This window comes from Symphalangus syndactylus, chromosome 6 (genome assembly GCF_028878055.3).
Source record: "Symphalangus syndactylus isolate Jambi chromosome 6, NHGRI_mSymSyn1-v2.1_pri, whole genome shotgun sequence".
In the NCBI taxonomy this organism is placed as follows: Eukaryota; Metazoa; Chordata; class Mammalia; order Primates; family Hylobatidae; genus Symphalangus; species Symphalangus syndactylus.
This window is the reverse complement of record NC_072428.2, coordinates 19,951,257-19,971,914: the sequence shown is the minus strand read 5'-3', so window position 1 is coordinate 19,971,914 and position 20,658 is coordinate 19,951,257. Positions and strand designations below refer to the sequence as shown.

The window sequence follows — 20,658 nt, the reverse complement described above, 5'->3', positions numbered from 1 at the left end:
GACATCAGCAATTAGTGTAACACGTTCATTAAAACATAGAAAATAACAGATAAGATACAGACATGACAATTCCAGAGCAGATGCCGTGAGGACACTAACAGTATGTCCCAAAGGAGCGGATCAACAGAAACAGAGACGGGATAAATCCAGACTGTTCTATAACAGAAATTATAGGGCATTGTTTTAAATACTTCAGAAGCCTGGCCGAGTGCAGTGGCTCACGTGTGTAATCCCAGCACTTTGGGAGGCCGAGGTGGGTGGATCACCTGAGGTCAGGAGTTTGAGGGCCAACAGGGCAAAACCCCATCTCTGCTAAAAATACAAAAATCAGCTGGACATGGTGGTGCGTGCCTGTAGTCCCAGCTACTAGGAAGTCTGAGACATAAGAATTGCTTGAGCCTGGGAGGCAGAGGTTGCAGTGAGCCAAGATCATGCCACTGCACTCCAGCCTGGGCGACAGAGTGAGACTCTGTCACACACACATACACACACACACACACACACACAAATACTACAGAAACCTTATGTTCTTTATTAGCTAAATTCATGCCTGAATCTCAGGAGAATCATGAAATATTGCTACCTTGTTTCTAGTAGAATGACAATGACATACTATTCTTCTTTGGACAAGTCTACCTATTATTAGTGGGATGGTTACCTCCCTAAGGGTTGAGTTCTCAGGAAGGAGGATCAAATGGGGTATCTATGTGCCAACCATCAGTTACTAACAGTATTTAATAAGCATAATTTTCTCTAACCACCAGAGTTATAAAATTTAACTCAGCAAATGCTTAGAGTGCCTACTATGTATAAGGTACCAAACAGGAAAATGGGGACTAGAGATATCAGTTTTGCTGATCAAAGCCTGTCACCCAATAAAAACCCAAAACAGGAAACCATGACAAATATCTGACTATCTGGTGTGCAGCCATTTGGAACACAAAGGGGTATGTGCAACCCATCACACATATAACACACACACCCACGTGCATGCAACCCATCAGCTCAAGGGGTATGTGTGTGCATGCATAAATGCGTGTGTGTGTGTGTGTGTGTGTGTTTAGGGTCAGTATGGAATAATAGGCTGAATAAGAGGATAAGGTTTTATGATATACACCCAGGGGGAAAATCTGTGTAAGTTATGCTTTTATTTTGTTAGGTATATGTTAGTACTCAAGAACACTTATACCTGGTGATCCAGCAGCTCAAACACACATACTTGCACACACTCCTAACTTGATATCACCCTGGTGTACGCTAATTGTCTTAAGCCACTCATTTGATTCAAGAAGCAAGTGTAACTCTACAGCAGCAGTTCTCGACACGTGGTCAGAGACCCCTGAAGTTGCCTGCAGGAACTGTGAAGTCACACAGGGCCCCATGCTCAGAGCTCAGTTCAATGTCCTGCTGTGGCTGTCTTGAAATTCTTTGTAACTTTCGGACAAGAAACAGCATTTTCACTTTGCACTGGTCCCCACCTATGTAACTGATCTTAGTTGCTTGAGATCCTTTTAGGAGGTCCATGAGCTCAAAACTATTTTAACAAGAATAACAATATTAATTTATTATTTGCCTTTTCTACTCTGATTTTCATGCAAGTATACAGTGGAGTTTTCTGGAGGTGACATGGCATTGGTATTGCAACAGACTAAGTGCACAGCAGATATGAGAATCCAGATCTCTTAGGCCAGACATTCAAGAGATTTGCAGAAATAAAAAACAAAGCCACTTTTCTTGCTATATATACTTTTTGCTTTTGGAAAATATAGCTATTTTTCATAACAATACGTTACTTATGTGAATTTGTAATGGCTTTTAAAATTATGTTTAAATCGATTAATAAATAACCAAGGATTTTCTCAGTTTTAGTTTCTAATATGTTAAATATCAACAGATATAACTTATAAAAACAAAAGACTTTAAGGCTCATAATAATTTCTAAGACTTTAAAGGGGTACTGAGTTCAAAAAGTTTGAGACACTGATCTCTAGGTATTTACTGTTTCTCACAGAGGAAAGAAATCATTGTGGGAACGTGATGAAATGATAGTGTGTTTGTTTATACTTGTTCATTTATGTGGGCAAATCAATGTCTACTGAAAAAAATGAGGTAAAGAGACAACCTTTTTCATTACCCTTGGACTTCTGCAGAATGTTCCCAAGTGTGACCTAACACAAGTCACTTGTTTTTACTTGTTTTTCTCCTTTGTTTTAGAGCAGCGGGTTCTAGGTTATATCTAACTCTTGTCGTTTTCTAAACTGGAATGGCTGTTAAAGAGAGATCGCGAGCCTCTCTTCCCTGGAGGGGCTTGGGAGAGGTGCTACAGAGGATTCCAGCATGAGGCACAGTTGGATATAGTGACCTCTGAGGGTCCGTTCAGTTTGGAGGGTGCTAGTAGAGAGAGTCTTTTTCCCTTACCAAGTTCAAAGTGGGGGGGGCTGAAGTAATAACAAATGAGTACATAAAAGGCAAAAAAAAAAAAAAAAAAAAAAGACATTCTGTCAGCACCGAGGCAGCAGGCAGTCACCAGAGACTCCTGCCTTCCATAGACGAACGGTCACCAGCTCCGTCCTGAAAACAGAACTTGCTCCAGTGATGTAGGCAAGGGAGAATGCTTCCGATGGGAGGGCAGGGCAGGGTGGGTATGGGAATCGCATGCTCTCATTCTTATGACTCTGACTCACTGAAACGGATCCCTCCCTTCCCTTTTTGGGGCCCCTATTCCTCCACTTTTAGCACCAAAGTGCTGACGTGCCTTTTCCCCACTTGTCTTTAGAAAATCCGTCTTGCAAGTGAATGCTAAGGTGCTTGGCTATTGACAGTTTCACACATCACCCTTGGCGGGGTGGGGGTGGGGGGACGGGGGCGGTGGTTGGTGGGAAACGATGACAAGGAGAACCAGAGACAGTATCTTTACCTCAGGAACAAATCTCCAAAAAAGGACGTTTTAGACACCGGGCAAGCAGAATTGACATATTGGGGAAAGAATGTTTTTCTAGCACTTCTCACACCATGCCTGCTGTTTCTGTTTGAAAGCTTAATCAATTATGTCTGTCCTCCCGTCTTCTCTCCACCCATCTTTCTTTCCTCACTTCCACTTTTCCTCCTTCCTTCCATAAAAGGTCTTATGTATTCTCTGTTATAGCCCAGGCATTGCTTAGATATTGGGGATTCAAAGATAAATAATGTGCTGTCATTGATTTTATAATTTGTGAGTGGCGACAGACAGGTAAACTGATCACTGTAACAAGAGGAGGCAAATGCTGCATGGGTGGTGGCTGGGTGGTGGTTTGTGTGCTGAGTGCTTGGGCAGCCTGCCTGGGATGGAGGAGCAGGGCAGCCCTTTGACCTGGCTCCTGCAGGGGAAGTGGGTGTTTCCAAGGGGGAGAGAGAGAACAAGGTGCTCCAGACCCAGAGACATTAAGTCATGCACCCAGGTTCACATGGCTATGTCACTGCACCAGGCCTGAGCCTGATTTGTCTCTGCACCCTCGACCTGTGTGCAGTAACTACTGCCTTTCCCAGACCACAGGCATCTCTGTGTGCCCGGGCATAGGATGAGGTGAGAGGGAAAGAGTGGCTGGGAATCAGGCTGTGGTCAAGACTCCACACACCATTCTTTGCATCATACCAGAAGACAGAAAGAGAGGCAAATATTTATGGACCAGGAGAAAAGTAAGCCCAATTCTTTGCTGTTAACTGACATTCATGCCACAACTTATTTAAAATATATTCCTGGAGTGCTTTGGAAGTGTGAGCACTCCCTGACCTCTGGGAGCTCGTGTCTTTCTTTCCAGATTAGCTGGGGACAGATTGACTGTACTAAGCAGAATTCACTGTTAATAGCTCAATGCCTTTTCTGCAGATGCTGTGGTTACAGCTTCTCACTGCTTCCTTAGAAGCTCTTTTGCCCCTTCTGATGATAAATGACCTGACTCTTGTCTTTTCTTTTCCCTTCCTCCTGACCCGCCTTTGAGAGATGAATCAACCCCCTGGGCAGGTTTCCTGCAAGTAGTGGAGGAAGGACCCCAGCTCCTAGACCAGCAGAAAAAGCAGGAGTTGACCGATTTCTGCTAAGCTCACTTGACAAAGGGATCTGATCCCCTTTACCTACCAGTCTTTCTGTACCTGCCTGACACTGGCGAGGAATTACTCTTCCAGGAACGGCTGGGCCAGAGGAAAATGGCCCACCCCTCCCACAAGAATGCCAAGAAACAATCGGCTATTAATTTCCAGTACGAGGAACAGGAACCCTTTCAGCCAGGAAATCTAAATTGAACAGTGATTAAGTCATTCAAGCTCCGTGGCCCTGTTTAATTTCCAGGTCTACTGATGGCTCTGCCTTCCTCTTGGAGACCATTTTTAGCCACTGGTCTTGGGAGGGTATTTCACTTTTAAATAAGGCACCTGCGTGTTCTTGTCAGGCCCCACTCTGTGGTGGTTAAACCCACAGACTAGTGGGGGCAGAAAGTCCAGGTGTGAATTTCAGCTCTGCCATATGCTGTGTGTCTTTGGGCAAGTTACTTACCTCTCTGTGCTTCAGTTTCCTCATCTGTGAAATGGAAATAATAATAATTGCACTGGGCTGATAGTGTTGTTTTATGTTTTAGGAGAATTAGTGAGTTGACACTTGTGATGTGCTGAGAGCTATGCATAGTAAACATTTTTGGGGGTTAAATTAATACACATATATAATTATCCAACAGTGGATGGGACTTGCCTTTGTCCTTCCTTCTCTCATGAGGTCTGTCATTAGATAGAGGGAATGAATTTAGTAAAGAGGTTATATGCAGAGATTTGGGGATCAAATTGCCTCAGTTCAAGTCCTGACTCCACCACTTAATTAGAGGTTAAGTCACCTCACCTCTCTACTCTTCAGTGTCTTCATCTGTAAGGTAGGTTATAATTGCACCTATTTCTTAGGATGGTCATGGAGAATGAGCTTTGTAAAGTTCTTAGAGTAGTGCCTGATGCTTAGTAAGTGCTCAGTAAATTTTACCTATTGCATTATTACAAACTCAAAAAAAGTGCTATATGAACACAGCGGTTTTGATTATACAAGCTACAAGTTGCCCAAAGCTAGCGTCCTGAGCAAGTGTAGCCAGGGCCTCAAGCCAGCTCCTAGAGGCTGGCTGTGTGTTAGTGAGCAGGAAGCTTGGCAGTTTGTCCAGGTGTGGAAGAGCTCTGCTCTCCCGTGTTTGAGTCCTGACTCTCCTGCTTGTTAAAGGTGTGACGCTGGACAATTTGACATCTCTCAAACTCAATTCGTTTCCTTTCTCCCTCCCTCCATTCCTTTCTCTCTTCCTTCCTCTAGTGAACATTTATTGAGTGGCTGCTCAGTGGAGGAGGCACTGTGTGAGGTTCTAGATATTCCCCAATGGACAGTTCAGTGATCCGTGCATCACAGGCAGGCTGTAAGGATTAAACGAGTTACTATCTCCTGGGGGCTTAGTCTGGGCCTGGTACTTAATATAAACTCAGTAAATAATGGCTGCTCATGCTGATTTCCTATCGAACGTCCTTAGATCATATCTGTTAGGTCTCATCATCCCTTCCGTGAAGGAGGTAGCTGGTTCTTATGATAAAGCACTTAGGGGGAATGATTGTTCAAGGTTACTTGCTTTATTTCTGCAGTGGAAACTGAAGCAGGGCTTTTTTTTCCCTGTAAATTTGGGAGACTATCAGCAGACCAGTCATCCAAGAAATTAAAAAGCCGAAAGCAGAGTCTACTGAGTAGACTCAATTAAGATCTGCCCTCGTCTTATACAGTCTCGGGCCCTTTCAAAGCAAGTTTGACTGACAGGGAATTCTTTTGTCTAGGACCACATTTCCCAATTATATCCTGCAGAATATTATTTCCTTAAGCTATTAATAGTATTCCATGAAATGAAATTAAACTATTGAATGTTTTTTTTTCTGAAGACCACCTCCAAGTTCTTAATATACGACTGCATTTTCCAGTATTGCATGCTGTATTTTTCCAAAAGTTATTAGACTAAGGAATGTTTCTCCAGCAACACTGGCAAATTTCATGGTATTATCCCTTCCCCTTCTTGGGGAACAGTTTGAGAAATGCCCATCTAGGATAGCTAAGCCAGACTTCATCAATGAAAGCCAGGCCGAAACACCAAAACTCTGGTAATACAAGTATTATATTTAGGAAAAGAATTGAAGCAGATGTTGAGTGATGGGCTAGTCTGTGTTATTGTCAGACTAGAACTGCCCCGCAGTTAATGCTGGAGAAAGAAGAGAGTTCTTTGTGAAGGACAGCCATCCACCTGGCTGGCGTGGCTCACCTTGACTGAGTGAGACATTCAAGCACCGCTAGGTACAGGTTCTGCTAGGGGACAGGGTGTCTTTCCTCTGTTCACTTTCTGCTCTTGCAGAAATCTAATTTCTCACATCCAGCAGAAAACCTCCCTGCAATGAGTGGTTTGGATGAGAATATTTATCTTCCCCAAACAGTTTTGCAACTTCCTCTTCCTTAATTGGGAGGTCAAGATGACTGAAGAACTTACATTGGGAAATAAAACTGTAAAATTTGTAGTTATTTCTACCTCTGTCAAGCTGTGGGACCTTGGGAAATGACTAAGCTATTTCTTCTAATCTCAACTTCTTGATCTATAAAATGGGGATAATAATAGCACCTCTTTCCTGGTGTTGTCTGGAAGTAAGTGAGCCACTGCTTGCAAAGTACCTCACACAGTGTCAGCACATGGTACATCTGCAATTCATATTTTTTTGCAATTAATATTAATGTCAGTTGTAATTTTTTTGTTTTTATCAATTCCATATTTGTGTGTGTGTGTGTGTGTGTGAGAGAGAGAGAGAGAGAGGACAAAAAGGGAGGAAGAGGGAGGCATATGCCATGCTTAGAGTATAATGTAAATTCTATTTTGCAAAGGAAGATTTAGAGTAAAATGAAAAACAAATACATTTTCTATTAATGACATCTCTTTTGCTAAAGAGATAATTTATAAATGTGATTTTAGGTAGAAAGTCCTAGAAATCAAATTGCTGATTAATTAGTATTTTAGTTTATTCGTCACTCTCTGGGGAATGTAGTTAGCATGAGTTAATCCCCCAAAGCTTACTTTTTATGGGATGTACCTTGTATTATGGTGCCTAGGACGCTAAATTAGTGGTTAGAGGGTTGTACAGTAGGCTTTGACTCTGAGGAAAGGGGCTGAGATTGCCTTGAGGAATTTTTGATGGGATCTCTTGAATAGCCTAGATAAACTATCCTGGCCAGAATTCTTTCACAGTAGAGTTTAAAACTCCTCTCTCCTTCTTTCTCCCCTTCTTTGCCCTCCCTTCCTTCCCTTCTCCTCCCTTCTCCCACAGACAGGAATGAATAAGCATACACAAATTTTTGCTTATTCCATTCGCCTTTCTATATATCCAATGCAGACTGCTGTTTTATGTCATTATTTATGTTATATTCATGTGATTATGTTCCGTATCTTGATTTTATCTGTTTCTGAAGTGGGAAGGGTGTAAATGTCATTTTTTATTTTTAAGATTACGACTGTATTTCCATATTCTCGGACCACTTATTGAAGTCTCATTTATATTCAACAGCATGCAGTAATACACATCAGAATGTAAATAAAGGCTAAAACATATGTTCACCAAATTGGGAATAGAATAAAATATGAGGCTTTGCCATGAAAGAATTGAGATTATTTATTTGGGGAAAGAAACATAATGGTTGGTCAATAACACACAAAGTCTCTTATTTTAAATATGGTATCTAATTATTTTTCTTTGTTACTAAAAAATCTATTGCAATGTGCCAAGTATTGTGCTAAGTATTTCACACAGCTCTCCTAAACCTCATTTAAGCCTCACAAAATCCCTGAGAAACAGGTAGTGTCTGCAACTGAGACTGTCACTGCCTTCAAACGTAACTGTCCTTAAATGGTACTACCAGGGCTCAGTCCAAACCTTAGCCTTTTTCCCCACAAGGAAACATTGATTGACCTAAGGTTTGGCTTATACTAGAAGGGATGACTGTTCTGGTCAAGATATTTGGGTTTCAAAGGACACTTGACTTGGACCCTGGACCCCACTATGTCAAATAAAAGGGGTGTCTCATAGAAACAAGCCCAAGCCAGGCTTCATGGGAGCTGGGACCAGAGAACTTCTCTCTCTCTCTCTCTCTCTCTGTTGTTGTCTCTCTCTCAAAGTAAATACAATGAAGTGTATGAGGTAAACAAAAGGGTAAGAGAGTCCAGGGTGTATGTGAGGGAGTTAATATAACAAGGGAATCTAATCTGGGCGAGGAGGGAAGTGAGGACTTGAGGATGATCAGCCGTGGGTTAAGATAGCACATCTCAGGGGAGCTGAAGATTTGTGGGAGCCAAAGCACTACAGGGAATGACCGTGAAAGATGGGAGGTGGTGATAAGAGAGTGGGAGTGGGTGTAAATAGGAAACGACAACGTCAAGCTGACCGTGAGAGTAAGTGGCTGCCGTAGAGTGGGGAACAAGGTCATCAGGGCAGAGGTCAAGGATCTGAGCTTCTGGGATATTGGGAAAATTATTTCTATGGATATTGAAATCATGGAGAATTATGAAATGAGCAACATCTAAGAGAATGATCATAAACCAGGTCTGAAAATTTCAAGGCAAGAGGGAGATAACCCAGGAATCTGTAATGACCGCTACAGGGGCAGGGGATAGCGAGTAGAATAGTCTAGTGGCTTGATGGGGATTTTAGGGAGGGATTGTGGTCTGGAAGTGCACAAAAAAACAAGGAAAACAATAACTCTATCTCAAAGTCCAGTCATGCCATGAGTGTGGGAGAGAAACTACCATCATTTGAGAGGATTTTTAGGGCCTCAGCAGAAAAGCAGAGTTCACTTTGAACAGTGATTCTCAAAATGTGGTTCAGGGACCCTTAGGGAATCTCTAAGACCTGGCAGAGATCCACAGCTCGAAACTATTTTCATAGAAAACTAAGATATTATTCACCTTATCACTCTCATTCTCTCACAAGTCTATAGTGGAATTTTCCAGAGTCTACGTAATGTGTGATAATGCAACAACAGATTGAATGCAGAAGTCCGTAGAAGAATCCAACTGTCTTCTATTAAGCCAGGCATTAAAGAGATTTTCAGAAATGTAAAACAATACCTTCCTTCCCAGTACTTTTGTTTTGTTTTGTTTTGTTTTGGAAAATATAGTTATTTTCCATAAAATATGTGATGGTTTTACTATTATTTTAAACTGAATACATTAATTTTAATTTTTAATTTCAAATACAGTAAGTATTGATAGATATTACCCACGCAAATCAAAGCTGTTAGGGTCCCCAATCACTTTAAAGAGAGTCGTGAGATAAAAATGTTTGAGAACCACTGAGTTAGTACATAAAGGCAAAGGAAATGCTCAGAAAAGAAGTCGAAGTGGAGGGGATTTTGCCGGTGATGGACTATGGGTTTCAGGGTGCACAAAAGGAGGTTTGGGAATGAGGAAGGGCTGGGGGACAGGTCAGAAATTGGGATGGATAAAAGCACATGGTGATGATAATCTGGGGTGATTAAGAGAGCCTTAGGCCCTGATCTTTGAACTGATGGGCAGAGACAAGGATGCAGGGCATAAGGTGGCCAGTCCTGATGACTGCAGTGCAGAGAGTGATGCTGAGGCTGAGGCTGGGTGTTGTGAGGAGACCAGAAGCCAGCTTCTGCTGGGGGAGGATGAAGCTGGGAGACCAGTTATCTTATATAGCATGTGGGTCCCTTAGTTTGAATCCCAAAGGACACTTTGATTGGCACATCTCATCTGTTCATGTGTCAGGTGCCCAGTCCCAGGACCAGTCACCTGATACAGGTCTAGGACAATCCACTGCCCCATTCTGCAGAGTCTGAGGTATGTGATGGTTCCTGGAAAAGGCAGTATGGTCTGGTTAGATGTTCCCCAAAGGCATCTACAATCACCAAGAAAGATGAAAATCTCTTGTGTTTTGGATAACTCTGGGAATTTATTTATTTATTTTTTTTGAGATGGAGCCTCACTCTGTCACCCAGGCTGGAGTGCAGTGGTGCGCTCTCAGCTCACCACACCTCTGCCTCCCAGGTTCAAGCGATTCTCCTGCCTCAGCAGGAGGATCGAGTAGCTGGGACTACAGGCTCCTGCCACCACGCCTGGCTAATTGTTTTGTATTTTTGGTAGAGATGGGGTTTCACCATGTTGGCCAGGCTGGTCTTGAACTCCTGACCTCAGGTGATCCACCCGCCTTGGCCTCCCAAAATGCTGGGATTACAGGTGTGAACCACCATGCCCAGCCTGCAACTTGGTATTTATTTGGAATGTTTCCCATTCGATCCTGTCTTAAGACGCAGAGAGGGATTATTTGCAATGGAGTGTCTTCCACTGATGCAAAAGGCCTTCTAGGAAATGAACTGGGCAATACAATGGCAGCATGTTTGATCGTGGCAGTGGTGACTCCCCACTGTGACCAACTCCTTACCAGGACCTTACCATGACCTTGCTCTGTTGCTTGGATCTCATCTTGTCCCCCACCCCACCTGTTTCCTATGCTTCAACCATAGGGGCTTGCTTTCTCCTTCTAACTTGCCATGCTTCTTCCTGACTCGGGGCCTCTGTACTGACCATTTCTTCTGTTTGGAACATTCTTCGGTTTCCATAGATGCCTCTTTTCATCATTTAAGTCTCAATTTCAAAGTTATCTTCTATGGAAGATCATCCTTGATGACCCTACGTAAAGCATTTCTCTTCTTTATTTCCAGTCACTCTCGTTTATCCACTTCATAGCACACATCAGTACTTGAGATGATCTCCTTTATGCATTTGTTTCCATGTGTAATGTTTGTCTTCTGCTCTTTGGTGTTAGAAACCTTGTCTTTCTTGTTCACCATTGCATCACTGGTGCTTGACACCAGTAAGTGGCCAGCCAGTATTTGTTGACCAACTGACTGACTTAGGATTGTGGGAAGGAACAATTGAAATCCTTGAAAGTTATCCAAGAGGCCGGGTGAGGTGGCTCACGCCTGTAATCCCAGCACTTTGGGAGGCCAACGTGGGCAAATCACAAGGTCAGGAGTTTGAGACCAGCCTGGCCAACCTGGTGAAACCCCATCTCTACTAAAAATACAAAAAATTAGCTGGGTGTGGTGGCGGGCACCTGTAATCCCAGCTACTTGGGAGGCTGAGGCAGGAGAATCGCTTGAACCTGGGAGGTGGAGGTTGCAGTGAGGCAAGATCACGCCACTGCACTCCAGTCTGGGTGACAGTGTGAGACTCCATCTCAAAAAAAAAAAAAAAAAAAACAAGAAGAAAATGATCCAAGAAAAATTCAAGTAGGATCACCAAATTTCTTTTTCCCCTGTTAAGATTTGCTTATTCAAATTATTCTCAAAAGACAGTCAGATTTAATTCACTACGAGCCACTTTAGAATGGAGGGCAGACACTCCCCAATACCAAAAGACAGAAACGATGATAAAACCAAACATACCAGAAATACCCCATTGCTAACAAGAGAAGGAGGAAAGGGACTAAAAAAATTATTTTGTTTATGTCATCCAAAATTCTCCCAAAAAGCAGACTTCAGGGTTCTCAATTTTTCTACTGTGGAAGTTACAAGGAAGGCAGAAGGAGGGCAGACTTTTATCATTTGTGTGCTAAATCTCCATGCTGTACCAAAGGTCACTGATTTTGCACCCTGGTGTTAGATCAGATGCTGAGCATATTTCTCAAATGGTCCCATTTTTATGGATAGTACAGTGCTGTGGTGGTATATTGAGTGCTTTCGCAAGTTTTATATCTAGATTGGTGTTTATCATGAGTAACTACATTAACTCATTTTATTACCTGAGCTCTGAGGACCTGAAAAACTGTGTGTTCTTATGTTGCACGCGGCTGGGAGATCTACCTGTGCTCCTCACAAGTTGTGCTAGGCATTAACAAAGGATCTTGGATTCTCAGGGCCTCCTTTTTTCCATCTACAAAAGGAGAAAACTTATGGGAAGATACATGTTTTTCTTCATTGGAATACTTTTATATCATAGTATGAGACATTGGGGTTATTGTGGAGGGAGATCAAACTTTAAACACCTAAACTTGGGAGACATTTGTTTCAGACCTATTGTATATCAGACCCCTAAGGCATTAAATGCGATAATGTGGGCTGGGCATGGTGGCTCAGGTCTGTAATCCCAGCGCTTTGGGAGGCAGAGGTGGGTGGATCACCCGAGGTCAAGGGTTGGAGACCAGCCTGGCCAACATGGTGAAACCCCGTCTCTACTAAAAATACAAAATTAGCTGGGTGTGGTGGCGCACGCCTGTAATCCCAGCTACTTGGGAGGCTGAGGCAGGAGAGTCACTTGAACCCAGGAGGCAGAATTTGCAGGGAGCCAAGATCGTGCCACTGCACTCCAGCCTGGGTGACCGAGAGAGACTCCGTCTCAAAAAAATAAAAAAAAAAATAATAAAATGAATAAATAAATGCGATGATGCATAAATTGAGTAATTTTCATTATTACTCAGAGATGGAAGCAGTTAATCAGAGGAAGAGAGGACAGAGATCTCTGTCCTGTCCTTTTTTGCCTGTGTATAACTTTAAACAAGTCACCTAACCCTGCCTGAACTTGGTCTGATTAGGCTCTGCGTGGCGTAGAAATGAGTAATGGGAATGGGGTGGGCAGGCATTGTCATGGGAACAAAGCAAAAGTAGAACAACGGACCTCTGGAAGAACAGAATCTGAAAGGTGGTTTTGATCACAAGGCAGCCTCTCAGGGAGGGCCTCTGCTTCTCCTGGTCTTGATGTCCAATTGTCTTCTACTGCTTCCTTTATCTCAATAGTGTTCAAATTATGTGGTTCCAAGCAAGGTTTTCTTTGTAAAATAGTTTGAACCCATGCCATTCTATTGCATAATTTCTGCTTGCTCATAGCTGTGGACCCTTCTAACTATGTGTCCGCATCCCTTGCAAGCTGCATTCAGAGTGGCAGGAAAATGGGTGATCAGGCTGGTAACAAGAGAAGCAGGGAGTGGCTGGGATTGTGGCAAACTGGAAACTGCTTGTTCTCCCTAAAAGGGAGAAAAAGCACTGCAGAACTAGCCAATTACGGAGTGCAGGCCTGTAGCAAGAATGATGCCAGGTCCCCTAGGTTTTTCAAGGCAAGCTGAAAAATCTGTATTTTTGCATGATGTTTTGTAATTTTAAAATATTGGCAAGTAATTCAAACAATGTTGACCTCATGAGGTTCAAACAATACAATCTAATATATAACATTTAACGAGCCCACAGCCAGTCTGCAGCTTTTAGAATCTAGAGTTCAGATAAAGTCACAAACTTCAGCTTTTGCTCTGCTTAATAGTTGTGTGTGTGTGTGTGTGTGTGTGTTCGTATTCCTAAAGTGTAATCTTACTGGTGAAGTGTACTTTTTGGGGCCAAAATTTTCACAGGACACATCTATGGATTGGATGCACCTGGGTTAGGTGCCCACCCTTAGTCTTAAAGGGGGCTGCCTAAGGGATAGCTACTCTTTCAACAGGAGCCTTGATTAGACTGACTTCCATTTCAGAGGTTGTGGACATGGCAAGCTGTGTATATATCTAATAAAGACCTAGAATTTCCTCCTCATAAATTAATGTTTAAATAGAATGACCAACACTGGTTTCTCCTATGAAGATTCTGTTTCTTAATAAGAAAAAGCAAAGTCCCATTGACATTTAGGTAGAATTTTGGTTAGAATTTGGGTGGTGACAAGCATCATATATTGGCATTAATGGTCCTTAAGGAGAAGCTCTGATTTCCATGGAAATACTGACTACTTCTCCTCTTAAGAAAATTCTGGCTTGGCGTGGTGGCTGTGATCCCAGTGCTTTGGGAGGCTGAGGCAAAGGCTCAGTTGAGCCCAGAAATGTGAGGCCATGGTGAGCTATGATTAAGACACTGCAGTCCAGCCTAGGCGAGAGAGCAAGACCCTGTTTAAAAAAAAAGAAAGAAAGAAAGAAAAAATATCTGCTTACAAAATGAGAAACTCTTAGGGTTAGAAAAGAATTTAACCTCTTTAAACTTCCCTTTCAGTCCTTCAATACTTTTTTATGGCATGCTTCTATGTTGTGAATACTTCTCTTTACCAGGAAGTACGCTTCTTCCAGAGGAGCCTCTTTCATCTTTAGATAGGCCTCATGATTAACTTTTTTTTCTTATGGCACAATGCCCTGCCCACCATAGGCAATCAGTACAGCATACGCTAAATTAGTTCATTTCTATGGCATTTGCTGAGTACATACTATGTGCCAGACACTGTCCTAGAAACTTGGGCAATATCAGTGAATTAAAAAAATCGGATTTGTTTAACTAAAGTGATCCCTTATAGAGCTGATGTTCTACCCTGAAAGTAGGAGGTGGTGAAAGAGAGATAATAATTTTTTTTATTTTTCTTTCTCTCTCTCTTTTTTTTTTTTTTTTTTTTTGAGACCGAGTCTTGCTTTGTCTCTCAGGCTGGGGGGCAGTGGTGTGATGTCAGCTCACTGCACCCTCCACCTCACGGGTTCAAGCAGTTCTCTGCCTCAGTCTCCCAAGTAGCTGGGATTACAGGCACCGGCTAATTCTTGTATTTTTAGTAGAGATGGGGTTTCGCTATGTTGGCCAGGCTCGTCTTGAACTCCTGACCTCGTGATCCACCCGCCTGGGCCTCCCAAAGTGCTGGGATTACAGGCGTGAACCACCGCACCCGGCCATAAATTTTTTCTTAAAGTAAACCATACAATATGTTACAAGGTTATAGATGTTATTAAAAAAAAAAAAGCAGAGTTGAATGAGGGAGGCTAGGAGGGAGGGGCAAATTACAACTTTAAATAGGTGGAATAGGGTAGGTCTCATTGAAATAAAACTTGAAGGAGATTGAGAGAGTTAGCAATGTAGAATGGATGTTCCCAAACTGATCTCCCTGCAGCCGGGTAGAACTAGCTCCCTTTCCACTTCCCAGGCCCTAGGGATAATGATAGGAATAATAATAGCTTAATATCCTTTGAATCCCAGCAGGGATTCTAAGCACTTTTTCTGTGTGAATTCACTAAATCCTCATAGCCACCCTAAGACATAGCTACTACTTTTATCCCCTTTTCATATGAGTAAACTGAGGCACAGCAAAGTTAAGTAACTTGGCTAATAACCAGAGGATGGGAAGAAGAGGAGCTGCTGTAGAGACCTTGCCATTTTGGCTCCAGGCTTTGCCTCTGAATCCCTCAGACCAGCCTCTTTTAGGTCTCCTCCCTGCCCGTTGTCTTCTCAGTTTCTGGCCAGGCACGGTGGTTTATGCCTATAATCCCAGCTCTTTGGGAGGCCGAGACATGTGGATCACTTGAGGTCAGGAGTTCTACACCAGCCTGGCCAACATGTGAAACCCTGTCTCTACTAAAAATACAAAAATTAGCCGGGTATGATGGCGCATGCCTGTAATCCCAGCTACTCGGGAGGCTGAAGCATGAGAGTTGCTTGAACCCGGGGAGGTGGAGGTTGCAGGGAGCCGAGATCATGCCACTGCACTCCAGCCTGGATGACAGAGGGGAAACTGTCTCAAAAAAAAAAAAAAAAAAAAAGATTTTGTTTCCCAGGCACGTGTCCCATGCCCAGTCTCTTTCATTGTGTGTGATTCCTGGGACGAAATTTAAAGCGCTTCATCATTCTAGGGCTTCTGTTGAGGATCTTTTAACTTTACCTAATATCGCAGGACAAATGAGACACCCAGAACTTCCTCAACCCGCTCGCATGCCCACAGCCACCCTAACACATAGGTTTTGTAGGGTCGCAATGACCAAATCAAAAAATGAAAATGAGTCTTGCTCAGTTTTGAGATAAAAGGACATGCACATCTTTTTCTTCAGCAAATGTCACTGTGGTTTCAAAGCCTGTGTGTGATGTGCGATCGGGCAGCATTTTAAAAGTATTTCCTGCTCAGCCATAGGGTGAAATGATGCAAGTAGTGAGTCCTGCAAACAGCTGCACTAAATTCTTAACACCTGCCAAAAAAAAAAAAAAAAAGAAAAAAAACACACACACACCAACAGTTTTCAAAATAATTATGAATTGTTTTTAATTTTTGGCTTGTTGGCTTTCTGTGGTTTCAAATTCTGAAGGACCCTCTAATTCATTAAACCTGCAGTTAGAAAATGAGTTTGGGAGCTTTAAAAGAATTTGCAAACAAGGGAAAGATTTCACTTGCATTATATTTTCATCAATGCGCTTAAAACAACTTCTGGAATCGCCCTAGGGACTATTCCTTAAAAAAAAAAAAAAAAAAAAAAAAAAAAAAAGTTCCAGGCTCCAGTCCTCTGTTCAGCTCCGCCCTGCTCCTTTTAAGTGAGCCCCAGAATCACCTCTTGACTTGGCAGTTTCCCACTGCGGGGCAGCGGGGCAGCGGGGCAGCGGGGCAGCGGGGCCGGGGTGGGGGCTGCAGATCTCCCCTTGTGTGAGAGAAACGCAAGCACGGAGCTCCCTTGACCTGCTGCATCCTCCTCGGCATTTTTTTTTTAAGTCAAAAAGCTTGGATTTCCTGAAATTGTTGAACTCGATGTAAGTGCAGGGCCCCCCTGTCTGCTCTCCCAAGCAGGGTGAGAGTTGCTGAAGGGGAGGGGGAGTGGCATGGGGTGAAGTGAGGTGGGGGCTGTTGGAGAGAAACTAAAGCGAGGTGCCTGGGACAGGAAAAGTGGGAGGAGGAGGAGGAAGAGGGGAGGAGGAGGAGGAAGAGGGGAGGAGGAGGAGGCCGCCGTAAGATGAGAGAGGAGGGAAACGTGTCACCAGCCTGGCTGTGGGAGCTCCGCGGCCGAAGCGTTTGTTGACTCGCGCTGGAGAGGAACCGAGGCTGGACGGGACCCCATCGGAAGGCAGAGCTGGGGGAGGAGGGAGGGAGGGAGGAAGAGCTGGGCAGAGCGCGACGGGGAGAACCATCCAGGTCTCTCATTTCCCTCCGGTGAGAAAACTTCCTCGGGAAGACCGGAAACTTTTTCCTAGGCGCGCGGAGTCTGGGGCGGAGGCGGGCGGCGGGTGTGCGCGACTCGGGATGATTCACGCCGGAGACCCCAAGGAGGTGAGTGGTGGGTGGGGGGCGTCTCTGAGAGGGGCCGGAGTCATAGGCTCAGCAACCGCGCAGGATCGAGCAGAAAATTACCGCGCACTAATGTGACGGGGCGGGGCGTGGCGGGGGTAGGAGCTGGGGAAAAGTGTCACATTTGGGGGGCAACCAGGTGGGAACTCCTGCATGGTTAAGGATCCTCCGATCGGACGCTGCAGGCAGGCGTAGCGGATCCTACTCGCGACCACCATGGTGGGGCGGTGGGCAGGCCACGCTCCCGGTCTGCTGTTTAGGGTGGTTGAGGTACCGCCGTGGGGTGGGATGGGGATGCTGGTGATCGTGGGACCTAGGCTGAGCCGGGAGGTCGAAAAAGAAAGTCGGCTTGTTTGACTCTCTCGTTCTCCCTGGGTCTGGAGGGCAAATCCAAAGAGCTGTCCCCGCTTAAGCGCGGGTGATGTCGCGCCTGCAGCAGCCTTTTCCCGGCGGTCCCCCTTTCTCTGGAGGGAGGCGTGGGAGAGAAGGGCAGGGAAGGGAGCCACTTTGTCCCGTGCGCTGCTGCACGGGCGCGCTCTGCGGACTAGGGCGGGCCAGGGCCCAGCCGGTGGGGATCCCACCGGGACCGGCTGCGAGCAAGCCCTGGGACGGCCCGGCTGCTGACCCCGCGCTGGGAGCCCGCAGTATCCCCCTTCCGTTTTATTTCTCCCGCCTGCCCTCCTTTCGGCGAGGCTTTCCTCTGCGCGCTTACTGTGCGCGCACGCCGGGCTGGGTGCACGCAGGGGGCGCTCTGGGGGCCCCGCCTGGGCACCTGGGACCCTGCCTGCCCAACCCTCCGGCCCATTTTCCTAGAGGCCGCAGCCCCTGGTGGGACCAGGCTGTGTGCTTGCTAACTGTGCTTCAGGAATCCTCTCAGGGATGCCTTCCTGTCTGGCAAAAGGGGTTTCCCCCAGTTCTACCCAGCCCCTGTCCTCGGTCACATGCTGCCGCCGCCTCTTCCCCCGCGGTGCCAGGAGCCCGCGTTTTGTTTGTCAGCAGTTAGGCGTTGAGTATTTATAGACGCCACAGCAGTCCTGCGGTGTGCAAGGTTTCAATTACTGCGATGCGCCCCACAAGACGAAAGGTTCACGCGCTGCGTCTGAGCTGCACGTCTGCCCCGGAGACCCGCGCGGAAAAAGCTCTGGGCTGGAATCTCCGGGCTTCCCTGCTTGGGCAGAATTCTGGACCTGTTGCCCAGACGACACGTGCACATTTAGATGACCCATGCTAAGGACCAAAGGGATGCCACCGGCCCAATGGACTGCCTTCATCCCCCACCATCCTCAAGGGACCCTTGCTGATCAAGCCCGGGAGACTACCCTTTTTGACCTCTCTTTGGTGATCCTGACCACCGTAGAAATTTGCAGTCATGACATTTCATTGCCCTACATACTGCAAAATTTCAAAGTGCTGAGCTGTGGTAAATTGCTCTGGGGTGGAAGGCGCTGTTACTGACAACACGAAGCAGCTAGCGAGTCAGGAGGGGAAATGGAGCTTGCAGAAACTAATTTAGCCACATTTAAAATTTAGCCCCTGGTAAGGTTCCCAGTATGACTGAGGAAGGTGCAGGGCTCCTGTCTGTGGAACCTGGCTGGTTAGTCTTCTCTGGTTGCAGCCCTAGAATCAGGATCAAGGGTGCTGTTTAGAGCGGTTTCTGTAGAATGTAGCCTTGCAGATAAGGGAAGTGATGCTTGGTCAATCCACAAAGTTGTCTTCAGTTTTTCCAACTGCAACCATTGTTCTTTGAGTCTGTTACTGATGCTTCTAACAACTGGAACCATTAATATGTAAAAGAAGAAAGGCGCTAGAAATAAGAAAGTCTAACTAGCTTATTTCTCAAAGGCTTAGTTTAGACTGGTTTGTTTCTCAAGGGTGGGACCTCATTTCTTTCAGGTCCAGAGGGCCATGGATATATATTTATTTCTGTGGGGTGACATTTCAATCATGTTCTGTCTTAGAACATTACAAATATGTGCCACTTGTTTTAAAAAGGGGAAAGGTGCAAACACCTCTTGAGGTCTTATGATGTCTTAAACTTTGCACTGAGAGACTTTGATAATATTATATACTCCTCATGCAAACAATGATATAGGTGCTATCATATCCCTATCATATAGATGAGCCCACTGAGGCTTGGAGAATTTAAGTAATTTGTCTAAGGCCATACACGCAGGGATGGAGCTGAGAATGGATTACAGATTTGTTACTCCAGACTCATAGTCTGGACATGTCTTTCCCTTCAATTCTCCATCGTTGATTAGCTCACGTTATAGTTGATTAGATTGATGGCTTTTTATTTATTTTTAAAGTTTCACAGAATGTTACAGATTGGCTCAGTTATTGGGGAAAAAAGCCCTAATCTTGTCTTTAGAAAACTGTTATACTGATTATCTGAAAATCTCTTGCTGATAGTCCAGACCTAAATCATAATTCTCACTTTGCTCCTTGACTTAATGTATCTTCAACATTAAAGCCATTTATCTGTAGAAAATTGAATTCAGTAAGGACTTTGTGGATTACTTAATTTTTTTCAGATTTCTCCATACTAATGATTTGTAGGTATGCATGTGTCTGTTTTCCTGTGGCTGTTCCTTTCGTATAAGGTAAAATATGCTGAAATCTCTTTTAAATTGCAGCCTTTTTCCTTTTCATTCTTTTTGCAGAGCTAGACCCAATACAGAATTGATTTGAAAAATAGTGTGTGAGTTTCTCTGAAAGATCCTTACAATGTCAGATGTTCATCATTAAAGGTTTGTTCTCAAGAGCTGCCTCTCTGTATGTAAAATGTAAATACGTGTTAAAGGCAATGCTTGTAGAAATGACCCTTTGTTAACAAGTCGGTGTGAATTAATATTTTAGTTGCTGAAATATAGGAATAAAATATTTTGTGGATTTTGTACAGAATATTATGGGGTTTGGAATTGGGGAACAAAGAGAGTGGTACCCTGATAAGCAGAAAGCACTGTTTTACAAGAGAAGATTTCACATGGAGCCAAGGAGGGGGATGGATGGCAGTGATGGGGCATCAGAGATGAACTTGAGTTAATTCACATTTTTGTCAGTACCTGGGGATCCAAGATTTACTTTGAAACTTGTACAGTGAAAACAAATGAGCTGACTTATTTATTGGGCAACTTCTGTGAGCCAGGTATAGCTATGGTAATGGTATTTGTGCCTCCCAACAACTCAGGTAGGAAGGTATTTTCTCTATTTTCAGATGAGAAAGCAGAGGCTCAGAGAGGGTTGTTACTTTCCCAGTGTCACACAGCCATGAACTCAAGCGTCTTGTTCTTTTCAGTACATTTTGATATCTACCCTTGAAGGCCTTCCATGGAGAACCCAGGGTCCCAAGTTCTCAAGAAAATCCTAGTGGTTCACATGGAAGTTTCTGGATCAGAAGTCAAGGCCGGAGCTATTCAGGGACTCTAAAATGAGGGGACAGGAGGTGGGTGAACAGTGAAGCCTGAAAGGATAGTCTGGATAATTCTGACAGTAGTGATGCCACAGAAGAAGGAAAGTCAGACCTGTGGATATTCTGAATATAGAGAATTACTAGCATTGGCCTGGGCGAGGATGG

The 20,658-nt window shown here is 44.4% G+C and overlaps 1 protein-coding gene across 12 annotated transcripts in view; it reads left to right on the top strand.

The window, feature by feature from the left end:
* Window positions 1-20,658, top strand: part of PRR5L (proline rich 5 like) — a 178,039-nt gene that overhangs the window by 70,708 nt on the left and 86,673 nt on the right. Inside the window, exon 1 of one of the 12 annotated variants that reach the window (XM_055281900.2) lies at window positions 16,360-16,549. The exons of 7 other annotated variants lie outside the window; for them this stretch is intronic. The gene's annotated coding sequence lies outside the window, so the exon portion shown is untranslated. Of the gene's footprint in view, window positions 1-16,359; window positions 16,550-16,723; window positions 17,064-19,749; window positions 19,832-20,658 lie in introns of those variants that run through there. 4 more of the 12 variants (XM_055281902.2, XM_063640991.1, XM_055281904.2 and 1 more) reach the window with 4 other exon arrangements.